Below are 26,053 nucleotides of genomic sequence, written 5' to 3'. Positions count from 1 at the left end.
TAGGAAGAGCTCCCATTTTCTAACCAAAATGCTGCTTTACACTCCTCAAGATCACACTTACCCCCATCAAGATGGCAGTGTCAGAGAAATACCAGCTTCTGCCCCCAAAATGGGACTTTGGCTCTCCAAAACAAGACATTTTCTCCCAGAAATACCAGGACTCTTAGAAATACCTCACGTTTCATCTCAAGAATACTGCTTTCCACTGCTCAAGATCACACTGACTCCCATCACAATGGCCTTTTCTCCCACATACACCAGCTTTCTCCCAAATACACGACATTTTCTCCCACATACACCCGTTTTCTCCCAAAGATGGGACATATTCTCCCAGAAATGCCAGCTTATTCTTTAACAAACGGCCTTTTTTCCCCAAAATACCAGCCTTTTCCCTCTCTAGCATCTGTTTCCTCACCAATACCTGGCATTTTCTCCCAGAAACACCAGCTTTCTCACAGATACATCACCTTCCCCCCCCCACATCAGACCTCTTCTCCCAGAAATACCAGGACTCTGCTGAATATTTCCCATTTCCTCCGGAACATACAGCATTACACTCCGCAAGAGGACAGTTTCTTTCAGAAATGTGGCATTTTATCACAGATACACCATTTTTATGCCCAGTAGAGCTCCTTTTCTCCCAGAAATAGCACTGCTCTTAGGAAGAGCTCCCATTTTCTAACCAAAATGCTGCTTTACACTCCTCAAGATCACACTTACCCCCATCAAGATGGCAGTGTCAGAGAAATACCAGCTTCTGCCCCCAAAATGGGACTTTGGCTCTCCAAAACAAGACATTTTCTCCCAGAAATACCAGGACTCTTAGAAATACCTCACGTTTCATCTCAAGAATACTGCTTTCCACTCCTCAAGATCACACTGACTCCCATCACAATGGCCTTTTCTCCCACATACACCAGCTTTCTCCCAAATACACGACATTTTCTCCCACATACACCCGTTTTCTCCCAAAGATGGGACATATTCTCCCAGAAATGCCAGCTTATTCTTTAAAAAACGGCCTTTTTTCCCCAAAATACCAGCCTTTTCCCTCTCTAGCATCTGTTTCCTCACCAATACCTGGCATTTTCTCCCAGAAACACCAGCTTTCTCACAGATACATCACCTTCCCCCCCCCCACATCAGACCTCTTCTCCCAGAAATACCAGGACTCTGCTGAATATTTCCCATTTCCTCCGGAACATACAGCATTACACTCCGCAAGAGGACAGTTTCTTTCAGAAATGTGGCATTTTATCACAGATACACCATTTTTATGCCCAGTAGAGCTCCTTTTCTCCCAGAAATAGCACTGCTCTTAGGAAGAGCTCCCATTTTCTAACCAAAATGCTGCTTTACACTCCTCAAGATCACACTTACCCCCATCAAGATGGCAGTGTCACAGAAATACCAGCTTCTGCCCCCAAAATGGGACTTTGGCTCTCCAAAACAAGACATTTTCTCCCAGAAATACCAGGACTCTTAGAAATACCTCACGTTTCATCTCAAGAATACTGCTTTCCACTCCTCAAGATCACACTGACTCCCATCACAATGGCCTTTTCTCCCACATACACCAGCTTTCTCCCAAATACACGACATTTTCTCCCACATACACCCGTTTTCTCCCAAAGATGGGACATATTCTCCCAGAAATGCCAGCTTATTCTTTAACAAACGGCCTTTTTTCCCCAAAATACCAGCCTTTTCCCTCTCTAGCATCTGTTTCCTCACCAATACCTGGCATTTTCTCCCAGAAACACCAGCTTTCTCACAGATACATCACCTTCCCCCCCCCACATCAGACCTCTTCTCCCAGAAATACCAGGACTCTGCTGAATATTTCCCATTTCCTCCGGAACATACAGCATTACACTCCGCAAGAGGACAGTTTCTTTCAGAAATGTGGCATTTTATCACAGATACACCATTTTTATGCCCAGTAGAGCTCCTTTTCTCCCAGAAATAGCACTGCTCTTAGGAAGAGCTCCCATTTTCTAACCAAAATGCTGCTTTACACTCCTCAAGATCACACTTACCCCCATCAAGATGGCAGTGTCACAGAAATACCAGCTTCTGCCCCCAAAATGGGACTTTGGCTCTCCAAAACAAGACATTTTCTCCCAGAAATACCAGGACTCTTAGAAATACCTCACGTTTCATCTCAAGAATACTGCTTTCCACTCCTCAAGATCACACTGACTCCCATCACAATGGCCTTTTCTCCCACATACACCAGCTTTCTCCCAAATACACGACATTTTCTCCCACATACACCCGTTTTCTCCCAAAGATGGGACATATTCTCCCAGAAATGCCAGCTTATTCTTTAAAAAACGGCCTTTTTTCCCCAAAATACCAGCCTTTTCCCTCTCTAGCATCTGTTTCCTCACCAATACCTGGCATTTTCTCCCAGAAACACCAGCTTTCTCACAGATACATCACCTTCCCCCCCCCACATCAGACCTCTTCTCCCAGAAATACCAGGACTCTGCTGAATATTTCCCATTTCCTCCGGAACATACAGCATTACACTCCGCAAGAGGACAGTTTCTTTCAGAAATGTGGCATTTTATCACAGATACACCATTTTTATGCCCAGTAGAGCTCCTTTTCTCCCAGAAATAGCACTGCTCTTAGGAAGAGCTCCCATTTTCTAACCAAAATGCTGCTTTACACTCCTCAAGATCACACTTACCCCCATCAAGATGGCAGTGTCACAGAAATACCAGCTTCTGTCCCCAAAATGGGACTTTGGCTCTCCAAAACAAGACATTTTCTCCCAGAAATACCAGGACTCTTAGAAATACCTCACGTTTCATCTCAAGAATACTGCTTTCCACTCCTCAAGATCACACTGACTCCCATCACAATGGCCTTTTCTCCCACATACACCAGCTTTCTCCCAAATACACGACATTTTCTCCCACATACACCCGTTTTCTCCCAAAGATGGGACATATTCTCCCAGAAATGCCAGCTTATTCTTTAAAAAACGGCCTTTTTTCCCCAAAATACCAGCCTTTTCCCTCTCTAGCATCTGTTTCCTCACCAATACCTGGCATTTTCTCCCAGAAACACCAGCTTTCTCACAGATACATCACCTTCCCCCCCCCACATCAGACCTCTTCTCCCAGAAATACCAGGACTCTGCTGAATATTTCCCATTTCCTCCGGAACATACAGCATTACACTCCGCAAGAGGACAGTTTCTTTCAGAAATGTGGCATTTTATCACAGATACACCATTTTTATGCCCAGTAGAGCTCCTTTTCTCCCAGAAATAGCACTGCTCTTAGGAAGAGCTCCCATTTTCTAACCAAAATGCTGCTTTACACTCCTCAAGATCACACTTACCCCCATCAAGATGGCAGTGTCACAGAAATACCAGCTTCTGCCCCCAAAATGGGACTTTGGCTCTCCAAAACAAGACATTTTCTCCCAGAAATACCAGGACTCTTAGAAATACCTCACGTTTCATCTCAAGAATACTGCTTTCCACTCCTCAAGATCACACTGACTCCCATCACAATGGCCTTTTCTCCCACATACACCAGCTTTCTCCCAAATACACGACATTTTCTCCCACATACACCCGTTTTCTCCCAAAGATGGGACATATTCTCCCAGAAATGCCAGCTTATTCTTTAACAAACGGCCTTTTTTCCCCAAAATACCAGCCTTTTCCCTCTCTAGCATCTGTTTCCTCACCAATACCTGGCATTTTCTCCCAGAAACACCAGCTTTCTCACAGATACATCACCTTCCCCCCCCCACATCAGACCTCTTCTCCCAGAAATACCAGGACTCTGCTGAATATTTCCCATTTCCTCCGGAACATACAGCATTACACTCCGCAAGAGGACAGTTTCTTTCAGAAATGTGGCATTTTATCACAGATACACCATTTTTATGCCCAGTAGAGCTCCTTTTCTCCCAGAAATAGCACTGCTCTTAGGAAGAGCTCCCATTTTCTAACCAAAATGCTGCTTTACACTCCTCAAGATCACACTTACCCCCATCAAGATGGCAGTGTCAGAGAAATACCAGCTTCTGCCCCCAAAATGGGACTTTGGCTCTCCAAAACAAGACATTTTCTCCCAGAAATACCAGGACTCTTAGAAATACCTCACGTTTCATCTCAAGAATACTGCTTTCCACTCCTCAAGATCACACTGACTCCCATCACAATGGCCTTTTCTCCCACATACACCAGCTTTCTCCCAAATACACGACATTTTCTCCCACATACACCCGTTTTCTCCCAAAGATGGGACATATTCTCCCAGAAATGCCAGCTTATTCTTTAACAAACGGCCTTTTTTCCCCAAAATACCAGCCTTTTCCCTCTCTAGCATCTGTTTCCTCACCAATACCTGGCATTTTCTCCCAGAAACACCAGCTTTCTCACAGATACATCACCTTCCCCCCCCCACATCAGACCTCTTCTCCCAGAAATACCAGGACTCTGCTGAATATTTCCCATTTCCTCCGGAACATACAGCATTACACTCCGCAAGAGGACAGTTTCTTTCAGAAATGTGGCATTTTATCACAGATACACCATTTTTATGCCCAGTAGAGCTCCTTTTCTCCCAGAAATAGCACTGCTCTTAGGAAGAGCTCCCATTTTCTAACCAAAATGCTGCTTTACACTCCTCAAGATCACACTTACCCCCATCAAGATGGCAGTGTCACAGAAATACCAGCTTCTGCCCCCAAAATGGGACTTTGGCTCTCCAAAACAAGACATTTTCTCCCAGAAATACCAGGACTCTTAGAAATACCTCACGTTTCATCTCAAGAATACTGCTTTCCACTCCTCAAGATCACACTGACTCCCATCACAATGGCCTTTTCTCCCACATACACCAGCTTTCTCCCAAATACACGACATTTTCTCCCACATACACCCGTTTTCTCCCAAAGATGGGACATATTCTCCCAGAAATGCCAGCTTATTCTTTAACAAACGGCCTTTTTTCCCCAAAATACCAGCCTTTTCCCTCTCTAGCATCTGTTTCCTCACCAATACCTGGCATTTTCTCCCAGAAACACCAGCTTTCTCACAGATACATCACCTTCCCCCCCCCACATCAGACCTCTTCTCCCAGAAATACCAGGACTCTGCTGAATATTTCCCATTTCCTCCGGAACATACAGCATTACACTCCGCAAGAGGACAGTTTCTTTCAGAAATGTGGCATTTTATCACAGATACACCATTTTTATGCCCAGTAGAGCTCCTTTTCTCCCAGAAATAGCACTGCTCTTAGGAAGAGCTCCCATTTTCTAACCAAAATGCTGCTTTACACTCCTCAAGATCACACTTACCCCCATCAAGATGGCAGTGTCAGAGAAATACCAGCTTCTGCCCCCAAAATGGGACTTTGGCTCTCCAAAACAAGACATTTTCTCCCAGAAATACCAGGACTCTTAGAAATACCTCACGTTTCATCTCAAGAATACTGCTTTCCACTCCTCAAGATCACACTGACTCCCATCACAATGGCCTTTTCTCCCACATACACCAGCTTTCTCCCAAATACACGACATTTTCTCCCACATACACCCGTTTTCTCCCAAAGATGGGACATATTCTCCCAGAAATGCCAGCTTATTCTTTAAAAAACGGCCTTTTTTCCCCAAAATACCAGCCTTTTCCCTCTCTAGCATCTGTTTCCTCACCAATACCTGGCATTTTCTCCCAGAAACACCAGCTTTCTCACAGATACATCACCTTCCCCCCCCCACATCAGACCTCTTCTCCCAGAAATACCAGGACTCTGCTGAATATTTCCCATTTCCTCCGGAACATACAGCATTACACTCCGCAAGAGGACAGTTTCTTTCAGAAATGTGGCATTTTATCACAGATACACCATTTTTATGCCCAGTAGAGCTCCTTTTCTCCCAGAAATAGCACTGCTCTTAGGAAGAGCTCCCATTTTCTAACCAAAATGCTGCTTTACACTCCTCAAGATCACACTTACCCCCATCAAGATGGCAGTGTCACAGAAATACCAGCTTCTGCCCCCAAAATGGGACTTTGGCTCTCCAAAACAAGACATTTTCTCCCAGAAATACCAGGACTCTTAGAAATACCTCACGTTTCATCTCAAGAATACTGCTTTCCACTCCTCAAGATCACACTGACTCCCATCACAATGGCCTTTTCTCCCACATACACCAGCTTTCTCCCAAATACACGACATTTTCTCCCACATACACCCGTTTTCTCCCAAAGATGGGACATATTCTCCCAGAAATGCCAGCTTATTCTTTAACAAACGGCCTTTTTTCCCCAAAATACCAGCCTTTTCCCTCTCTAGAATCTGTTTCCTCACCAATACCTGGCATTTTCTCCCAGAAACACCAGCTTTCTCACAGATACATCACCTTCCCCCCCCCACATCAGACCTCTTCTCCCAGAAATACCAGGACTCTGCTGAATATTTCCCATTTCCTCCGGAACATACAGCATTACACTCCGCAAGAGGACAGTTTCTTTCAGAAATGTGGCATTTTATCACAGATACACCATTTTTATGCCCAGTAGAGCTCCTTTTCTCCCAGAAATAGCACTGCTCTTAGGAAGAGCTCCCATTTTCTAACCAAAATGCTGCTTTACACTCCTCAAGATCACACTTACCCCCATCAAGATGGCAGTGTCAGAGAAATACCAGCTTCTGCCCCCAAAATGGGACTTTGGCTCTCCAAAACAAGACATTTTCTCCCAGAAATACCAGGACTCTTAGAAATACCTCACGTTTCATCTCAAGAATACTGCTTTCCACTCCTCAAGATCACACTGACTCCCATCACAATGGCCTTTTCTCCCACATACACCAGCTTTCTCCCAAATACACGACATTTTCTCCCACATACACCCGTTTTCTCCCAAAGATGGGACATATTCTCCCAGAAATGCCAGCTTATTCTTTAACAAACGGCCTTTTTTCCCCAAAATACCAGCCTTTTCCCTCTCTAGCATCTGTTTCCTCACCAATACCTGGCATTTTCTCCCAGAAACACCAGCTTTCTCACAGATACATCACCTTCCCCCCCCCACATCAGACCTCTTCTCCCAGAAATACCAGGACTCTGCTGAATATTTCCCATTTCCTCCGGAACATACAGCATTACACTCCGCAAGAGGACAGTTTCTTTCAGAAATGTGGCATTTTATCACAGATACACCATTTTTATGCCCAGTAGAGCTCCTTTTCTCCCAGAAATAGCACTGCTCTTAGGAAGAGCTCCCATTTTCTAACCAAAATGCTGCTTTACACTCCTCAAGATCACACTTACCCCCATCAAGATGGCAGTGTCAGAGAAATACCAGCTTCTGCCCCCAAAATGGGACTTTGGCTCTCCAAAACAAGACATTTTCTCCCAGAAATACCAGGACTCTTAGAAATACCTCACGTTTCATCTCAAGAATACTGCTTTCCACTCCTCAAGATCACACTGACTCCCATCACAATGGCCTTTTCTCCCACATACACCAGCTTTCTCCCAAATACACGACATTTTCTCCCACATACACCCGTTTTCTCCCAAAGATGGGACATATTCTCCCAGAAATGCCAGCTTATTCTTTAAAAAACGGCCTTTTTTTCCCAAAATACCAGCTTTCTCACAAACACCTGTCATTTTCCAACCAAGTCTGCTACTATCTCCCAGAAACAGCCGGTTTCCGAGAAATACCTGACGTTTGCTCTCCCAAATACTACTTGACACTCCTCCAGAGGACATTGTCTCCCCTATTTACCACGTTGTCTCCCCAAGAGACCACTTGGTACACCAAAAAGACCACCGTTGCTCTCCAGTACAAGATCTTCTTTCCCACCGGTTCCCACTTTTCTCCCCCAGCTATGTCATTTCCTCCCAGAAATGCCACTTTTCCCTTGGAAATTTCACCTTCTCTTCCAAAAAGAGGAGATTTGCTCCCAGAAATACCCCTTCTCTTACAACTGCCACACGCTTTCTCCCCAAAAAGCCTCCATGACAATGCCAAATGGGACACTTGCAGCCAAGAAGAGGACACCTTCTCTCAGAAAGACCACTTTTCTCCCCAAGAGAGGAGATTTTCTCCCAATTGGATGACATTTGCTGTAAGAAAGACCTGTTTTCTTCCCTCAAGAGGACATTGTCTTTCCCACTGAGGACATTTTCTCCCAGAAGTGCCGCTACTCTGTGAAACACCTCCATTTCCTCCCAAATCTACTCGATGACACGCCTCAGGATGACACTTACTCCCCGATTTGGGGCATTTTCTCCCAGAAATACCACTTCTCTCCCAAAGGGATGGCCTTTTCCCTCTCTAGCATCTGTTTCCTCACCAATACCTGGCATTTTCTCCCAGAAACACCAGCTTTCTCACAGATACATCACCTTCCCCCCCCCACATCAGACCTCTTCTCCCAGAAATACCAGGACTCTGCTGAATATTTCCCATTTCCTCCGGAACATACAGCATTACACTCCGCAAGAGGACAGTTTCTTTCAGAAATGTGGCATTTTATCACAGATACACCATTTTTATGCCCAGTAGAGCTCCTTTTCTCCCAGAAATAGCACTGCTCTTAGGAAGAGCTCCCATTTTCTAACCAAAATGCTGCTTTACACTCCTCAAGATCACACTTACCCCCATCAAGATGGCAGTGTCACAGAAATACCAGCTTCTGCCCCCAAAATGGGACTTTGGCTCTCCAAAACAAGACATTTTCTCCCAGAAATACCAGGACTCTTAGAAATACCTCACGTTTCATCTCAAGAATACTGCTTTCCACTCCTCAAGATCACACTGACTCCCATCACAATGGCCTTTTCTCCCACATACACCAGCTTTCTCCCAAATACACGACATTTTCTCCCACATACACCCGTTTTCTCCCAAAGATGGGACATATTCTCCCAGAAATGCCAGCTTATTCTTTAAAAAACGGCCTTTTTTCCCCAAAATACCAGCCTTTTCCCTCTCTAGCATCTGTTTCCTCACCAATACCTGGCATTTTCTCCCAGAAACACCAGCTTTCTCACAGATACATCACCTTCCCCCCCCCACATCAGACCTCTTCTCCCAGAAATACCAGGACTCTGCTGAATATTTCCCATTTCCTCCGGAACATACAGCATTACACTCCGCAAGAGGACAGTTTCTTTCAGAAATGTGGCATTTTATCACAGATACACCATTTTTATGCCCAGTAGAGCTCCTTTTCTCCCAGAAATAGCACTGCTCTTAGGAAGAGCTCCCATTTTCTAACCAAAATGCTGCTTTACACTCCTCAAGATCACACTTACCCCCATCAAGATGGCAGTGTCACAGAAATACCAGCTTCTGCCCCCAAAATGGGACTTTGGCTCTCCAAAACAAGACATTTTCTCCCAGAAATACCAGGACTCTTAGAAATACCTCACGTTTCATCTCAAGAATACTGCTTTCCACTCCTCAAGATCACACTGACTCCCATCACAATGGCCTTTTCTCCCACATACACCAGCTTTCTCCCAAATACACGACATTTTCTCCCACATACACCCGTTTTCTCCCAAAGATGGGACATATTCTCCCAGAAATGCCAGCTTATTCTTTAAAAAACGGCCTTTTTTCCCCAAAATACCAGCCTTTTCCCTCTCTAGCATCTGTTTCCTCACCAATACCTGGCATTTTCTCGCAGAAACACCAGCTTTCTCACAGATACATCACCTTCCCCCCCCCACATCAGACCTCTTCTCCCAGAAATACCAGGACTCTGCTGAATATTTCCCATTTCCTCCGGAACATACAGCATTACACTCTGCAAGAGGACAGTTTCTTTCAGAAATGTGGCATTTTATCACAGATACACCATTTTTATGCCCAGTAGAGCTCCTTTTCTCCCAGAAATAGCACTGCTCTTAGGAAGAGCTCCCATTTTCTAACCAAAATGCTGCTTTACACTCCTCAAGATCACACTTACCCCCATCAAGATGGCAGTGTCACAGAAATACCAGCTTCTGCCCCCAAAATGGGACTTTGGCTCTCCAAAACAAGACATTTTCTCCCAGAAATACCAGGACTCTTAGAAATACCTCACGTTTCATCTCAAGAATACTGCTTTCCACTCCTCAAGATCACACTGACTCCCATCACAATGGCCTTTTCTCCCACATACACCAGCTTTCTCCCAAATACACGACATTTTCTCCCACATACACCCGTTTTCTCCCAAAGATGGGACATATTCTCCCAGAAATGCCAGCTTATTCTTTAACAAACGGCCTTTTTTCCCCAAAATACCAGCCTTTTCCCTCTCTAGCATCTGTTTCCTCACCAATACCTGGCATTTTCTCCCAGAAACACCAGCTTTCTCACAGATACATCACCTTCCCCCCCCCACATCAGACCTCTTCTCCCAGAAATACCAGGACTCTGCTGAATATTTCCCATTTCCTCCGGAACATACAGCATTACACTCCGCAAGAGGACAGTTTCTTTCAGAAATGTGGCATTTTATCACAGATACACCATTTTTATGCCCAGTAGAGCTCCTTTTCTCCCAGAAATAGCACTGCTCTTAGGAAGAGCTCCCATTTTCTAACCAAAATGCTGCTTTACACTCCTCAAGATCACACTTACCCCCATCAAGATGGCAGTGTCACAGAAATACCAGCTTCTGCCCCCAAAATGGGACTTTGGCTCTCCAAAACAAGACATTTTCTCCCAGAAATACCAGGACTCTTAGAAATACCTCACGTTTCATCTCAAGAATACTGCTTTCCACTCCTCAAGATCACACTGACTCCCATCACAATGGCCTTTTATCCCACATACACCAGCTTTCTCCCAAATACACGACATTTTCTCCCACATACACCCGTTTTCTCCCAAAGATGGGACATATTCTCCCAGAAATGCCAGCTTATTCTTTAAAAAACAGCCTTTTTTCCCCAAAATACCAGCCTTTTCCCTCTCTAGCATCTGTTTCCTCACCAATACCTGGCATTTTCTCCCAGAAACACCAGCTTTCTCACAGATACATCACCTTCCCCCCCCCACATCAGACCTCTTCTCCCAGAAATACCAGGACTCTGCTGAATATTTCCCATTTCCTCCGGACCATACAGCATTACACTCCGCAAGAGGACAGTTTCTTTCAGAAATGTGGCATTTTATCACAGATACACCATTTTTATGCCCAGTAGAGCTCCTTTTCTCCCAGAAATAGCACTGCTCTTAGGAAGAGCTCCCATTTTCTAACCAAAATGCTGCTTTACACTCCTCAAGATCACACTTACCCCCATCAAGATGGCAGTGTCAGAGAAATACCAGCTTCTGCCCCCAAAATGGGACTTTGGCTCTCCAAAACAAGACATTTTCTCCCAGAAATACCAGGACTCTTAGAAATACCTCACGTTTCATCTCAAGAATACTGCTTTCCACTCCTCAAGATCACACTGACTCCCATCACAATGGCCTTTTCTCCCACATACACCAGCTTTCTCCCAAATACACGACATTTTCTCCCACATACACCCGTTTTCTCCCAAAGATGGGACATATTCTCCCAGAAATGCCAGCTTATTCTTTAACAAACGGCCTTTTTTCCCCAAAATACCAGCCTTTTCCCTCTCTAGCATCTGTTTCCTCACCAATACCTGGCATTTTCTCCCAGAAACACCAGCTTTCTCACAGATACATCACCTTCCCCCCCCACATCAGACCTCTTCTCCCAGAAATACCAGGACTCTGCTGAATATTTCCCATTTCCTCCGGAACATACAGCATTACACTCCGCAAGAGGACAGTTTCTTTCAGAAATGTGGCATTTTATCACAGATACACCATTTTTATGCCCAGTAGAGCTCCTTTTCTCCCAGAAATAGCACTGCTCTTAGGAAGAGCTCCCATTTTCTAACCAAAATGCTGCTTTACACTCCTCAAGATCACACTTACCCCCATCAAGATGGCAGTGTCAGAGAAATACCAGCTTCTGCCCCCAAAATGGGACTTTGGCTCTCCAAAACAAGACATTTTCTCCCAGAAATACCAGGACTCTTAGAAATACCTCACGTTTCATCTCAAGAATACTGCTTTCCACTCCTCAAGATCACACTGACTCCCATCACAATGGCCTTTTCTCCCACATACACCAGCTTTCTCCCAAATACACGACATTTTCTCCCACATACACCCGTTTTCTCCCAAAGATGGGACATATTCTCCCAGAAATGCCAGCTTATTCTTTAAAAAACGGCCTTTTTTCCCCAAAATACCAGCCTTTTCCCTCTCTAGCATCTGTTTCCTCACCAATACCTGGCATTTTCTCCCAGAAACACCAGCTTTCTCACAGATACATCACCTTCCCCCCCCCACATCAGACCTCTTCTCCCAGAAATACCAGGACTCTGCTGAATATTTCCCATTTCCTCCGGAACATACAGCATTACACTCCGCAAGAGGACAGTTTCTTTCAGAAATGTGGCATTTTATCACAGATACACCATTTTTATGCCCAGTAGAGCTCCTTTTCTCCCAGAAATAGCACTGCTCTTAGGAAGAGCTCCCATTTTCTAACCAAAATGCTGCTTTACACTCCTCAAGATCACACTTACCCCCATCAAGATGGCAGTGTCACAGAAATACCAGCTTCTGCCCCCAAAATGGGACTTTGGCTCTCCAAAACAAGACATTTTCTCCCAGAAATACCAGGACTCTTAGAAATACCTCACGTTTCATCTCAAGAATACTGCTTTCCACTCCTCAAGATCACACTGACTCCCATCACAATGGCCTTTTCTCCCACATACACCAGCTTTCTCCCAAATACACGACATTTTCTCCCACATACACCCGTTTTCTCCCAAAGATGGGACATATTCTCCCAGAAATGCCAGCTTATTCTTTAAAAAACGGCCTTTTTTCCCCAAAATACCAGCCTTTTCCCTCTCTAGCATCTGTTTCCTCACCAATACCTGGCATTTTCTCCCAGAAACACCAGCTTTCTCACAGATACATCACCTTCCCCCCCCCACATCAGACCTCTTCTCCCAGAAATACCAGGACTCTGCTGAATATTTCCCATTTCCTCCGGAACATACAGCATTACACTCCGCAAGAGGACAGTTTCTTTCAGAAATGTGGCATTTTATCACAGATACACCATTTTTATGCCCAGTAGAGCTCCTTTTCTCCCAGAAATAGCACTGCTCTTAGGAAGAGCTCCCATTTTCTAACCAAAATGCTGCTTTACACTCCTCAAGATCACACTTACCCCCATCAAGATGGCAGTGTCACAGAAATACCAGCTTCTGCCCCCAAAATGGGACTTTGGCTCTCCAAAACAAGACATTTTCTCCCAGAAATACCAGGACTCTTAGAAATACCTCACGTTTCATCTCAAGAATACTGCTTTCCACTCCTCAAGATCACACTGACTCCCATCACAATGGCCTTTTCTCCCACATACACCAGCTTTCTCCCAAATACACGACATTTTCTCCCACATACACCCGTTTTCTCCCAAAGATGGGACATATTCTCCCAGAAATGCCAGCTTATTCTTTAACAAACGGCCTTTTTTCCCCAAAATACCAGCCTTTTCCCTCTCTAGCATCTGTTTCCTCACCAATACCTGGCATTTTCTCCCAGAAACACCAGCTTTCTCACAGATACATCACCTTCCCCCCCCCACATCAGACCTCTTCTCCCAGAAATACCAGGACTCTGCTGAATATTTCCCATTTCCTCCGGAACATACAGCATTACACTCCGCAAGAGGACAGTTTCTTTCAGAAATGTGGCATTTTATCACAGATACACCATTTTTATGCCCAGTAGAGCTCCTTTTCTCCCAGAAATAGCACTGCTCTTAGGAAGAGCTCCCATTTTCTAACCAAAATGCTGCTTTACACTCCTCAAGATCACACTTACCCCCATCAAGATGGCAGTGTCACAGAAATACCAGCTTCTGCCCCCAAAATGGGACTTTGGCTCTCCAAAACAAGACATTTTCTCCCAGAAATACCAGGACTCTTAGAAATACCTCACGTTTCATCTCAAGAATACTGCTTTCCACTCCTCAAGATCACACTGACTCCCATCACAATGGCCTTTTCTCCCACATACACCAGCTTTCTCCCAAATACACGACATTTTCTCCCACATACACCCGTTTTCTCCCAAAGATGGGACATATTCTCCCAGAAATGCCAGCTTATTCTTTAAAAAACGGCCTTTTTTCCCCAAAATACCAGCCTTTTCCCTCTCTAGCATCTGTTTCCTCACCAATACCTGGCATTTTCTCCCAGAAACACCAGCTTTCTCACAGATACATCACCTTCCCCCCCCCACATCAGACCTCTTCTCCCAGAAATACCAGGACTCTGCTGAATATTTCCCATTTCCTCCGGAACATACAGCATTACACTCCGCAAGAGGACAGTTTCTTTCAGAAATGTGGCATTTTATCACAGATACACCATTTTTATGCCCAGTAGAGCTCCTTTTCTCCCAGAAATAGCACTGCTCTTAGGAAGAGCTCCCATTTTCTAACCAAAATGCTGCTTTACACTCCTCAAGATCACACTTACCCCCATCAAGATGGCAGTGTCACAGAAATACCAGCTTCTGCCCCCAAAATGGGACTTTGGCTCTCCAAAACAAGACATTTTCTCCCAGAAATACCAGGACTCTTAGAAATACCTCACGTTTCATCTCAAGAATACTGCTTTCCACTCCTCAAGATCACACTGACTCCCATCACAATGGCCTTTTCTCCCACATACACCAGCTTTCTCCCAAATACACGACATTTTCTCCCACATACACCCGTTTTCTCCCAAAGATGGGACATATTCTCCCAGAAATGCCAGCTTATTCTTTAACAAACGGCCTTTTTTCCCCAAAATACCAGCCTTTTCCCTCTCTAGCATCTGTTTCCTCACCAATACCTGGCATTTTCTCCCAGAAACACCAGCTTTCTCACAGATACATCACCTTCCCCCCCCCACATCAGACCTCTTCTCCCAGAAATACCAGGACTCTGCTGAATATTTCCCATTTCCTCCGGAACATACAGCATTACACTCCGCAAGAGGACAGTTTCTTTCAGAAATGTGGCATTTTATCACAGATACACCATTTTTATGCCCAGTAGAGCACCTTTTTTTTCTAACAGAAATAGCACTGCTCTTAGGAAGAGCTCCCATTTTCTAACCAAAATGCTGCTTTACACTCCTCAAGATCACACTTACCCCCATCAAGATGGCAGTGTCACAGAAATACCAGCTTCTGCCCCCAAAATGGGACTTTGGCTCTCCAAAACAAGACATTTTCTCCCAGAAATACCAGGACTCTTAGAAATACCTCACGTTTCATCTCAAGAATACTGCTTTCCACTCCTCAAGATCACACTGACTCCCATCACAATGGCCTTTTCTCCCACATACACCAGCTTTCTCCCAAATACACGACATTTTCTCCCACATACACCCGTTTTCTCCCAAAGATGGGACATATTCTCCCAGAAATGCCAGCTTATTCTTTAACAAACGGCCTTTTTTCCCCAAAATACCAGCCTTTTCCCTCTCTAGCATCTGTTTCCTCACCAATACCTGGCATTTTCTCCCAGAAACACCAGCTTTCTCACAGATACATCACCTTCCCCCCCCCACATCAGACCTCTTCTCCCAGAAATACCAGGACTCTGCTGAATATTTCCCATTTCCTCCGGAACATACAGCATTACACTCCGCAAGAGGACAGTTTCTTTCAGAAATGTGGCATTTTATCACAGATACACCATTTTTATGCCCAGTAGAGCTCCTTTTCTCCCAGAAATAGCACTGCTCTTAGGAAGAGCTCCCATTTTCTAACCAAAATGCTGCTTTACACTCCTCAAGATCACACTTACCCCCATCAAGATGGCAGTGTCACAGAAATACCAGCTTCTGCCCCCAAAATGGGACTTTGGCTCTCCAAAACAAGACATTTTCTCCCAGAAATACCAGGACTCTTAGAAATACCTCACGTTTCATCTCAAGAATACTGCTTTCCACTCCTCAAGATCACACTGACTCCCATCACAATGGCCTTTTCTCCCACATACACCAGCTTTCTCCCAAATACACGACATTTTCTCCCACATACACCCGTTTTCTCCCAAAGATGGGACATATTCTCCCAGAAATGCCAGCTTATTCTTTAACAAACGGCCTTTTTTCCCCAAAATACCAGCCTTTTCCCTCTCTAGCATCTGTTTCCTCACCAATACCTGGCATTTTCTCCCAGAAACACCAGCTTTCTCACAGATACATCACCTTCCCCCCCCCACATCAGACCTCTTCTCCCAGAAATACCAGGACTCTGCTGAATATTTCCCATTTCCTCCGGAACATACAGCATTACACTCCGCAAGAGGACAGTTTCTTTCAGAAATGTGGCATTTTATCACAGATACACCATTTTTATGCCCAGTAGAGCTCCTTTTCTCCCAGAAATAGCACTGCTCTTAGGAAGAGCTCCCATTTTCTAACCAAAATGCTGCTTTACACTCCTCAAGATCACACTTACCCCCATCAAGATGGCAGTGTCACAGAAATACCAGCTTCTGCCCCCAAAATGGGACTTTGGCTCTCCAAAACAAGACATTTTCTCCCAGAAATACCAGGACTCTTAGAAATACCTCACGTTTCATCTCAAGAATACTGCTTTCCACTCCTCAAGATCACACTGACTCCCATCACAATGGCCTTTTCTCCCACATACACCAGCTTTCTCCCAAATACACGACATTTTCTCCCACATACACCCGTTTTCTCCCAAAGATGGGACATATTCTCCCAGAAATGCCAGCTTATTCTTTAAAAAACGGCCTTTTTTCCCCAAAATACCAGCCTTTTCCCTCTCTAGCATCTGTTTCCTCACCAATACCTGGCATTTTCTCCCAGAAACACCAGCTTTCTCACAGATACATCACCTTCCCCCCCCCACATCAGACCTCTTCTCCCAGAAATACCAGGACTCTGCTGAATATTTCCCATTTCCTCCGGAACATACAGCATTACACTCCGCAAGAGGACAGTTTCTTTCAGAAATGTGGCATTTTATCACAGATACACCATTTTTATGCCCAGTAGAGCTCCTTTTCTCCCAGAAATAGCACTGCTCTTAGGAAGAGCTCCCATTTTCTAACCAAAATGCTGCTTTACACTCCTCAAGATCACACTTACCCCCATCAAGATGGCAGTGTCACAGAAATACCAGCTTCTGCCCCCAAAATGGGACTTTGGCTCTCCAAAACAAGACATTTTCTCCCAGAAATACCAGGACTCTTAGAAATACCTCACGTTTCATCTCAAGAATACTGCTTTCCACTCCTCAAGATCACACTGACTCCCATCACAATGGCCTTTTCTCCCACATACACCAGCTTTCTCCCAAATACACGACATTTTCTCCCACATACACCCGTTTTCTCCCAAAGATGGGACATATTCTCCCAGAAATGCCAGCTTATTCTTTAAAAAACGGCCTTTTTTCCCCAAAATACCAGCCTTTTTCCTCTCTAGCATCTGTTTCCTCACCAATACCTGGCATTTTCTCCCAGAAACACCAGCTTTCTCACAGATACATCACCTTCCCCCCCCCACATCAGACCTCTTCTCCCAGAAATACCAGGACTCTGCTGAATATTTCCCATTTCCTCCGGAACATACAGCATTACACTCCGCAAGAGGACAGTTTCTTTCAGAAATGTGGCATTTTATCACAGATACACCATTTTTATGCCCAGTAGAGCTCCTTTTCTCCCAGAAATAGCACTGCTCTTAGGAAGAGCTCCCATTTTCTAACCAAAATGCTGCTTTACACTCCTCAAGATCACACTTACCCCCATCAAGATGGCAGTGTCACAGAAATACCAGCTTCTGCCCCCAAAATGGGACTTTGGCTCTCCAAAACAAGACATTTTCTCCCAGAAATACCAGGACTCTTAGAAATACCTCACGTTTCATCTCAAGAATACTGCTTTCCACTCCTCAAGATCACACTGACTCCCATCACAATGGCCTTTTCTCCCACATACACCAGCTTTCTCCCAAATACACGACATTTTCTCCCACATACACCCGTTTTCTCCCAAAGATGGGACATATTCTCCCAGAAATGCCAGCTTATTCTTTAACAAACGGCCTTTTTTCCCCAAAATACCAGCCTTTTCCCTCTCTAGCATCTGTTTCCTCACCAATACCTGGCATTTTCTCCCAGAAACACCAGCTTTCTCACAGATACATCACCTTCCCCCCCCCACATCAGACCTCTTCTCCCAGAAATACCAGGACTCTGCTGAATATTTCCCATTTCCTCCGGAACATACAGCATTACACTCCGCAAGAGGACAGTTTCTTTCAGAAATGTGGCATTTTATCACAGATACACCATTTTTATGCCCAGTAGAGCTCCTTTTCTCCCAGAAATAGCACTGCTCTTAGGAAGAGCTCCCATTTTCTAACCAAAATGCTGCTTTACACTCCTCAAGATCACACTTACCCCCATCAAGATGGCAGTGTCAGAGAAATACCAGCTTCTGCCCCCAAAATGGGACTTTGGCTCTCCAAAACAAGACATTTTCTCCCAGAAATACCAGGACTCTTAGAAATACCTCACGTTTCATCTCAAGAATACTGCTTTCCACTCCTCAAGATCACACTGACTCCCATCACAATGGCCTTTTCTCCCACATACACCAGCTTTCTCCCAAATACACGACATTTTCTCCCACATACACCCGTTTTCTCCCAAAGATGGGACATATTCTCCCAGAAATGCCAGCTTATTCTTTAAAAAACGGCCTTTTTTCCCCAAAATACCAGCCTTTTCCCTCTCTAGCATCTGTTTCCTCACCAATACCTGGCATTTTCTCCCAGAAACACCAGCTTTCTCACAGATACATCACCTTCCCCCCCCCACATCAGACCTCTTCTCCCAGAAATACCAGGACTCTGCTGAATATTTCCCATTTCCTCCGGAACATACAGCATTACACTCCGCAAGAGGACAGTTTCTTTCAGAAATGTGGCATTTTATCACAGATACACCATTTTTATGCCCAGTAGAGCTCCTTTTCTCCCAGAAATAGCACTGCTCTTAGGAAGAGCTCCCATTTTCTAACCAAAATGCTGCTTTACACTCCTCAAGATCACACTTACCCCCATCAAGATGGCAGTGTCAGAGAAATACCAGCTTCTGCCCCCAAAATGGGACTTTGGCTCTCCAAAACAAGACATTTTCTCCCAGAAATACCAGGACTCTTAGAAATACCTCACGTTTCATCTCAAGAATACTGCTTTCCACTCCTCAAGATCACACTGACTCCCATCACAATGGCCTTTTCTCCCACATACACCAGCTTTCTCCCAAATACACGACATTTTCTCCCACATACACCCGTTTTCTCCCAAAGATGGGACATATTCTCCCAGAAATGCCAGCTTATTCTTTAAAAAACGGCCTTTTTTCCCCAAAATACCAGCCTTTTCCCTCTCTAGCATCTGTTTCCTCACCAATACCTGGCATTTTCTCCCAGAAACACCAGCTTTCTCACAGATACATCACCTTCCCCCCCCCACATCAGACCTCTTCTCCCAGAAATACCAGGACTCTGCTGAATATTTCCCATTTCCTCCGGAACATACAGCATTACACTCCGCAAGAGGACAGTTTCTTTCAGAAATGTGGCATTTTATCACAGATACACCATTTTTATGCCCAGTAGAGCTCCTTTTCTCCCAGAAATAGCACTGCTCTTAGGAAGAGCTCCCATTTTCTAACCAAAATGCTGCTTTACACTCCTCAAGATCACACTTACCCCCATCAAGATGGCAGTGTCACAGAAATACCAGCTTCTGCCCCCAAAATGGGACTTTGGCTCTCCAAAACAAGACATTTTCTCCCAGAAATACCAGGACTCTTAGAAATACCTCACGTTTCATCTCAAGAATACTGCTTTCCACTCCTCAAGATCACACTGACTCCCATCACAATGGCCTTTTCTCCCACATACACCAGCTTTCTCCCAAATACACGACATTTTCTCCCACATACACCCGTTTTCTCCCAAAGATGGGACATATTCTCCCAGAAATGCCAGCTTATTCTTTAACAAACGGCCTTTTTTCCCCAAAATACCAGCCTTTTCCCTCTCTAGCATCTGTTTCCTCACCAATACCTGGCATTTTCTCCCAGAAACACCAGCTTTCTCACAGATACATCACCTTCCCCCCCCCACATCAGACCTCTTCTCCCAGAAATACCAGGACTCTGCTGAATATTTCCCATTTCCTCCGGAACATACAGCATTACACTCCGCAAGAGGACAGTTTCTTTCAGAAATGTGGCATTTTATCACAGATACACCATTTTTATGCCCAGTAGAGCTCCTTTTCTCCCAGAAATAGCACTGCTCTTAGGAAGAGCTCCCATTTTCTAACCAAAATGCTGCTTTACACTCCTCAAGATCACACTTACCCCCATCAAGATGGCAGTGTCACAGAAATACCAGCTTCTGTCCCCAAAATGGGACTTTGGCTCTCCAAAACAAGACATTTTCTCCCAGAAATACCAGGACTCTTAGAAATACCTCACGTTTCATCTCAAGAATACTGCTTTCCACTCCTCAAGATCACACTGACTCCCATCACAATGGCCTTTTCTCCCACATACACCAGCTTTCTCCCAAATACACGACATTTTCTCCCACATACACCCGTTTTCTCCCAAAGATGGGACATATTCTCCCAGAAATGCCAGCTTATTCTTTAAAAAACGGCCTTTTTTCCCCAAAATACCAGCCTTTTCCCTCTCTAGCATCTGTTTCCTCACCAATACCTGGCATTTTCTCCCAGAAACACCAGCTTTCTCACAGATACATCACCTTCCCCCCCCCACATCAGACCTCTTCTCCCAGAAATACCAGGACTCTGCTGAATATTTCCCATTTCCTCCGGAACATACAGCATTACACTCCGCAAGAGGACAGTTTCTTTCAGAAATGTGGCATTTTATCACAGATACACCATTTTTATGCCCAGTAGAGCTCCTTTTCTCCCAGAAATAGCACTGCTCTTAGGAAGAGCTCCCATTTTCTAACCAAAATGCTGCTTTACACTCCTCAAGATCACACTTACCCCCATCAAGATGGCAGTGTCACAGAAATACCAGCTTCTGCCCCCAAAATGGGACTTTGGCTCTCCAAAACAAGACATTTTCTCCCAGAAATACCAGGACTCTTAGAAATACCTCACGTTTCATCTCAAGAATACTGCTTTCCACTCCTCAAGATCACACTGACTCCCATCACAATGGCCTTTTCTCCCACATACACCAGCTTTCTCCCAAATACACGACATTTTCTCCCACATACACCCGTTTTCTCCCAAAGATGGGACATATTCTCCCAGAAATGCCAGCTTATTCTTTAACAAACGGCCTTTTTTCCCCAAAATACCAGCCTTTTCCCTCTCTAGCATCTGTTTCCTCACCAATACCTGGCATTTTCTCCCAGAAACACCAGCTTTCTCACAGATACATCACCTTCCCCCCCCCACATCAGACCTCTTCTCCCAGAAATACCAGGACTCTGCTGAATATTTCCCATTTCCTCCGGAACATACAGCATTACACTCCGCAAGAGGACAGTTTCTTTCAGAAATGTGGCATTTTATCACAGATACACCATTTTTATGCCCAGTAGAGCTCCTTTTCTCCCAGAAATAGCACTGCTCTTAGGAAGAGCTCCCATTTTCTAACCAAAATGCTGCTTTACACTCCTCAAGATCACACTTACCCCCATCAAGATGGCAGTGTCAGAGAAATACCAGCTTCTGCCCCCAAAATGGGACTTTGGCTCTCCAAAACAAGACATTTTCTCCCAGAAATACCAGGACTCTTAGAAATACCTCACGTTTCATCTCAAGAATACTGCTTTCCACTCCTCAAGATCACACTGACTCCCATCACAATGGCCTTTTCTCCCACATACACCAGCTTTCTCCCAAATACACGACATTTTCTCCCACATACACCCGTTTTCTCCCAAAGATGGGACATATTCTCCCAGAAATGCCAGCTTATTCTTTAACAAACGGCCTTTTTTCCCCAAAATACCAGCCTTTTCCCTCTCTAGCATCTGTTTCCTCACCAATACCTGGCATTTTCTCCCAGAAACACCAGCTTTCTCACAGATACATCACCTTCCCCCCCCCACATCAGACCTCTTCTCCCAGAAATACCAGGACTCTGCTGAATATTTCCCATTTCCTCCGGAACATACAGCATTACACTCCGCAAGAGGACAGTTTCTTTCAGAAATGTGGCATTTTATCACAGATACACCATTTTTATGCCCAGTAGAGCTCCTTTTCTCCCAGAAATAGCACTGCTCTTAGGAAGAGCTCCCATTTTCTAACCAAAATGCTGCTTTACACTCCTCAAGATCACACTTACCCCCATCAAGATGGCAGTGTCACAGAAATACCAGCTTCTGCCCCCAAAATGGGACTTTGGCTCTCCAAAACAAGACATTTTCTCCCAGAAATACCAGGACTCTTAGAAATACCTCACGTTTCATCTCAAGAATACTGCTTTCCACTCCTCAAGATCACACTGACTCCCATCACAATGGCCTTTTCTCCCACATACACCAGCTTTCTCCCAAATACACGACATTTTCTCCCACATACACCCGTTTTCTCCCAAAGATGGGACATATTCTCCCAGAAATGCCAGCTTATTCTTTAACAAACGGCCTTTTTTCCCCAAAATACCAGCCTTTTCCCTCTCTAGCATCTGTTTCCTCACCAATACCTGGCATTTTCTCCCAGAAACACCAGCTTTCTCACAGATACATCACCTTCCCCCCCCCACATCAGACCTCTTCTCCCAGAAATACCAGGACTCTGCTGAATATTTCCCATTTCCTCCGGAACATACAGCATTACACTCCGCAAGAGGACAGTTTCTTTCAGAAATGTGGCATTTTATCACAGATACACCATTTTTATGCCCAGTAGAGCTCCTTTTCTCCCAGAAATAGCACTGCTCTTAGGAAGAGCTCCCATTTTCTAACCAAAATGCTGCTTTACACTCCTCAAGATCACACTTACCCCCATCAAGATGGCAGTGTCAGAGAAATACCAGCTTCTGCCCCCAAAATGGGACTTTGGCTCTCCAAAACAAGACATTTTCTCCCAGAAATACCAGGACTCTTAGAAATACCTCACGTTTCATCTCAAGAATACTGCTTTCCACTCCTCAAGATCACACTGACTCCCATCACAATGGCCTTTTCTCCCACATACACCAGCTTTCTCCCAAATACACGACATTTTCTCCCACATACACCCGTTTTCTCCCAAAGATGGGACATATTCTCCCAGAAATGCCAGCTTATTCTTTAAAAAACGGCCTTTTTTCCCCAAAATACCAGCCTTTTCCCTCTCTAGCATCTGTTTCCTCACCAATACCTGGCATTTTCTCCCAGAAACACCAGCTTTCTCACAGATACATCACCTTCCCCCCCCCACATCAGACCTCTTCTCCCAGAAATACCAGGACTCTGCTGAATATTTCCCATTTCCTCCGGAACATACAGCATTACACTCCGCAAGAGGACAGTTTCTTTCAGAAATGTGGCATTTTATCACAGATACACCATTTTTATGCCCAGTAGAGCTCCTTTTCTCCCAGAAATAGCACTGCTCTTAGGAAGAGCTCCCATTTTCTAACCAAAATGCTGCTTTACACTCCTCAAGATCACACTTACCCCCATCAAGATGGCAGTGTCAGAGAAATACCAGCTTCTGCCCCCAAAATGGGACTTTGGCTCTCCAAAACAAGACATTTTCTCCCAGAAATACCAGGACTCTTAGAAATACCTCACGTTTCATCTCAAGAATACTGCTTTCCACTCCTCAAGATCACACTGACTCCCATCACAATGGCCTTTTCTCCCACATACACCAGCTTTCTCCCAAATACACGACATTTTCTCCCACATACACCCGTTTTCTCCCAAAGATGGGACATATTCTCCCAGAAATGCCAGCTTATTCTTTAAAAAACGGCCTTTTTTTCCCAAAATACCAGCTTTCTCACAAACACCTGTCATTTTCCAACCAAGTCTGCTACTATCTCCCAGAAACAGCCGGTTTCCGAGAAATACCTGACGTTTGCTCTCCCAAATACTACTTGACACTCCTCCAGAGGACATTGTCTCCCCTATTTACCACGTTGTCTCCCCAAGAGACCACTTGGTACACCAAAAAGACCACCGTTGCTCTCCAGTACAAGATCTTCTTTCCCACCGGTTCCCACTTTTCTCCCCCAGCTATGTCATTTCCTCCCAGAAATGCCACTTTTCCCTTGGAAATTTCACCTTCTCTTCCAAAAAGAGCAGATTTGCTCCCAGAAATACCCCTTCTCTTACAACTGCCACACGCTTTCTCCCCAAAAAGCCTCCATGACAATGCCAAATGGGACACTTGCAGCCAAGAAGAGGACACCTTCTCTCAGAAAGACCACTTTTCTCCCCAAGAGAGGAGATTTTCTCCCAATTGGATGACATTTGCTGTAAGAAAGACCTGTTTTCTTCCCTCAAGAGGACATTGTCTTTCCCACTGAGGACATTTTCTCCCAGAAGTGCCGCTACTCTGTGAAACACCTCCATTTCCTCCCAAATCTACTCCATGACACGCCTCAGGATGACACTTACTCCCCGATTTGGGGCATTTTCTCCCAGAAATACCACTTCTCTCCCAAAGGGATGGCCTTTTCCCTCTCTAGCATCTGTTTCCTCACCAATACCTGGCATTTTCTCCCAGAAACACCAGCTTTCTCACAGATACATCACCTTCCCCCCCCCCACATCAGACCTCTTCTCCCAGAAATACCAGGACTCTGCTGAATATTTCCCATTTCCTCCGGAACATACAGCATTACACTCCGCAAGAGGACAGTTTCTTTCAGAAATGTGGCATTTTATCACAGATACACCATTTTTATGCCCAGTAGAGCTCCTTTTCTCCCAGAAATAGCACTGCTCTTAGGAAGAGCTCCCATTTTCTAACCAAAATGCTGCTTTACACTCCTCAAGATCACACTTACCCCCATCAAGATGGCAGTGTCACAGAAATACCAGCTTCTGCCCCCAAAATGGGACTTTGGCTCTCCAAAACAAGACATTTTCTCCCAGAAATACCAGGACTCTTAGAAATACCTCACGTTTCATCTCAAGAATACTGCTTTCCACTCCTCAAGATCACACTGACTCCCATCACAATGGCCTTTTCTCCCACATACACCAGCTTTCTCCCAAATACACGACATTTTCTCCCACATACACCCGTTTTCTCCCAAAGATGGGACATATTCTCCCAGAAATGCCAGCTTATTCTTTAACAAACGGCCTTTTTTCCCCAAAATACCAGCCTTTTCCCTCTCTAGCATCTGTTTCCTCACCAATACCTGGCATTTTCTCCCAGAAACACCAGCTTTCTCACAGATACATCACCTTCCCCCCCCCACATCAGACCTCTTCTCCCAGAAATACCAGGACTCTGCTGAATATTTCCCATTTCCTCCGGAACATACAGCATTACACTCCGCAAGAGGACAGTTTCTTTCAGAAATGTGGCATTTTATCACAGATACACCATTTTTATGCCCAGTAGAGCTCCTTTTCTCCCAGAAATAGCACTGCTCTTAGGAAGAGCTCCCATTTTCTAACCAAAATGCTGCTTTACACTCCTCAAGATCACACTTACCCCCATCAAGATGGCAGTGTCACAGAAATACCAGCTTCTGCCCCCAAAATGGGACTTTGGCTCTCCAAAACAAGACATTTTCTCCCAGAAATACCAGGACTCTTAGAAATACCTCACGTTTCATCTCAAGAATACTGCTTTCCACTCCTCAAGATCACACTGACTCCCATCACAATGGCCTTTTCTCCCACATACACCAGCTTTCTCCCAAATACACGACATTTTCTCCCACATACACCCGTTT

Source organism: Phasianus colchicus, chromosome 19 (assembly GCF_987193195.1).
Source record: "Phasianus colchicus chromosome 19, bPhaCol1.hap1.1, whole genome shotgun sequence".
Lineage (NCBI taxonomy): Eukaryota > Metazoa > Chordata > Aves > Galliformes > Phasianidae > Phasianus > Phasianus colchicus.
Note: the sequence above shows the minus strand (reverse complement) of the source record.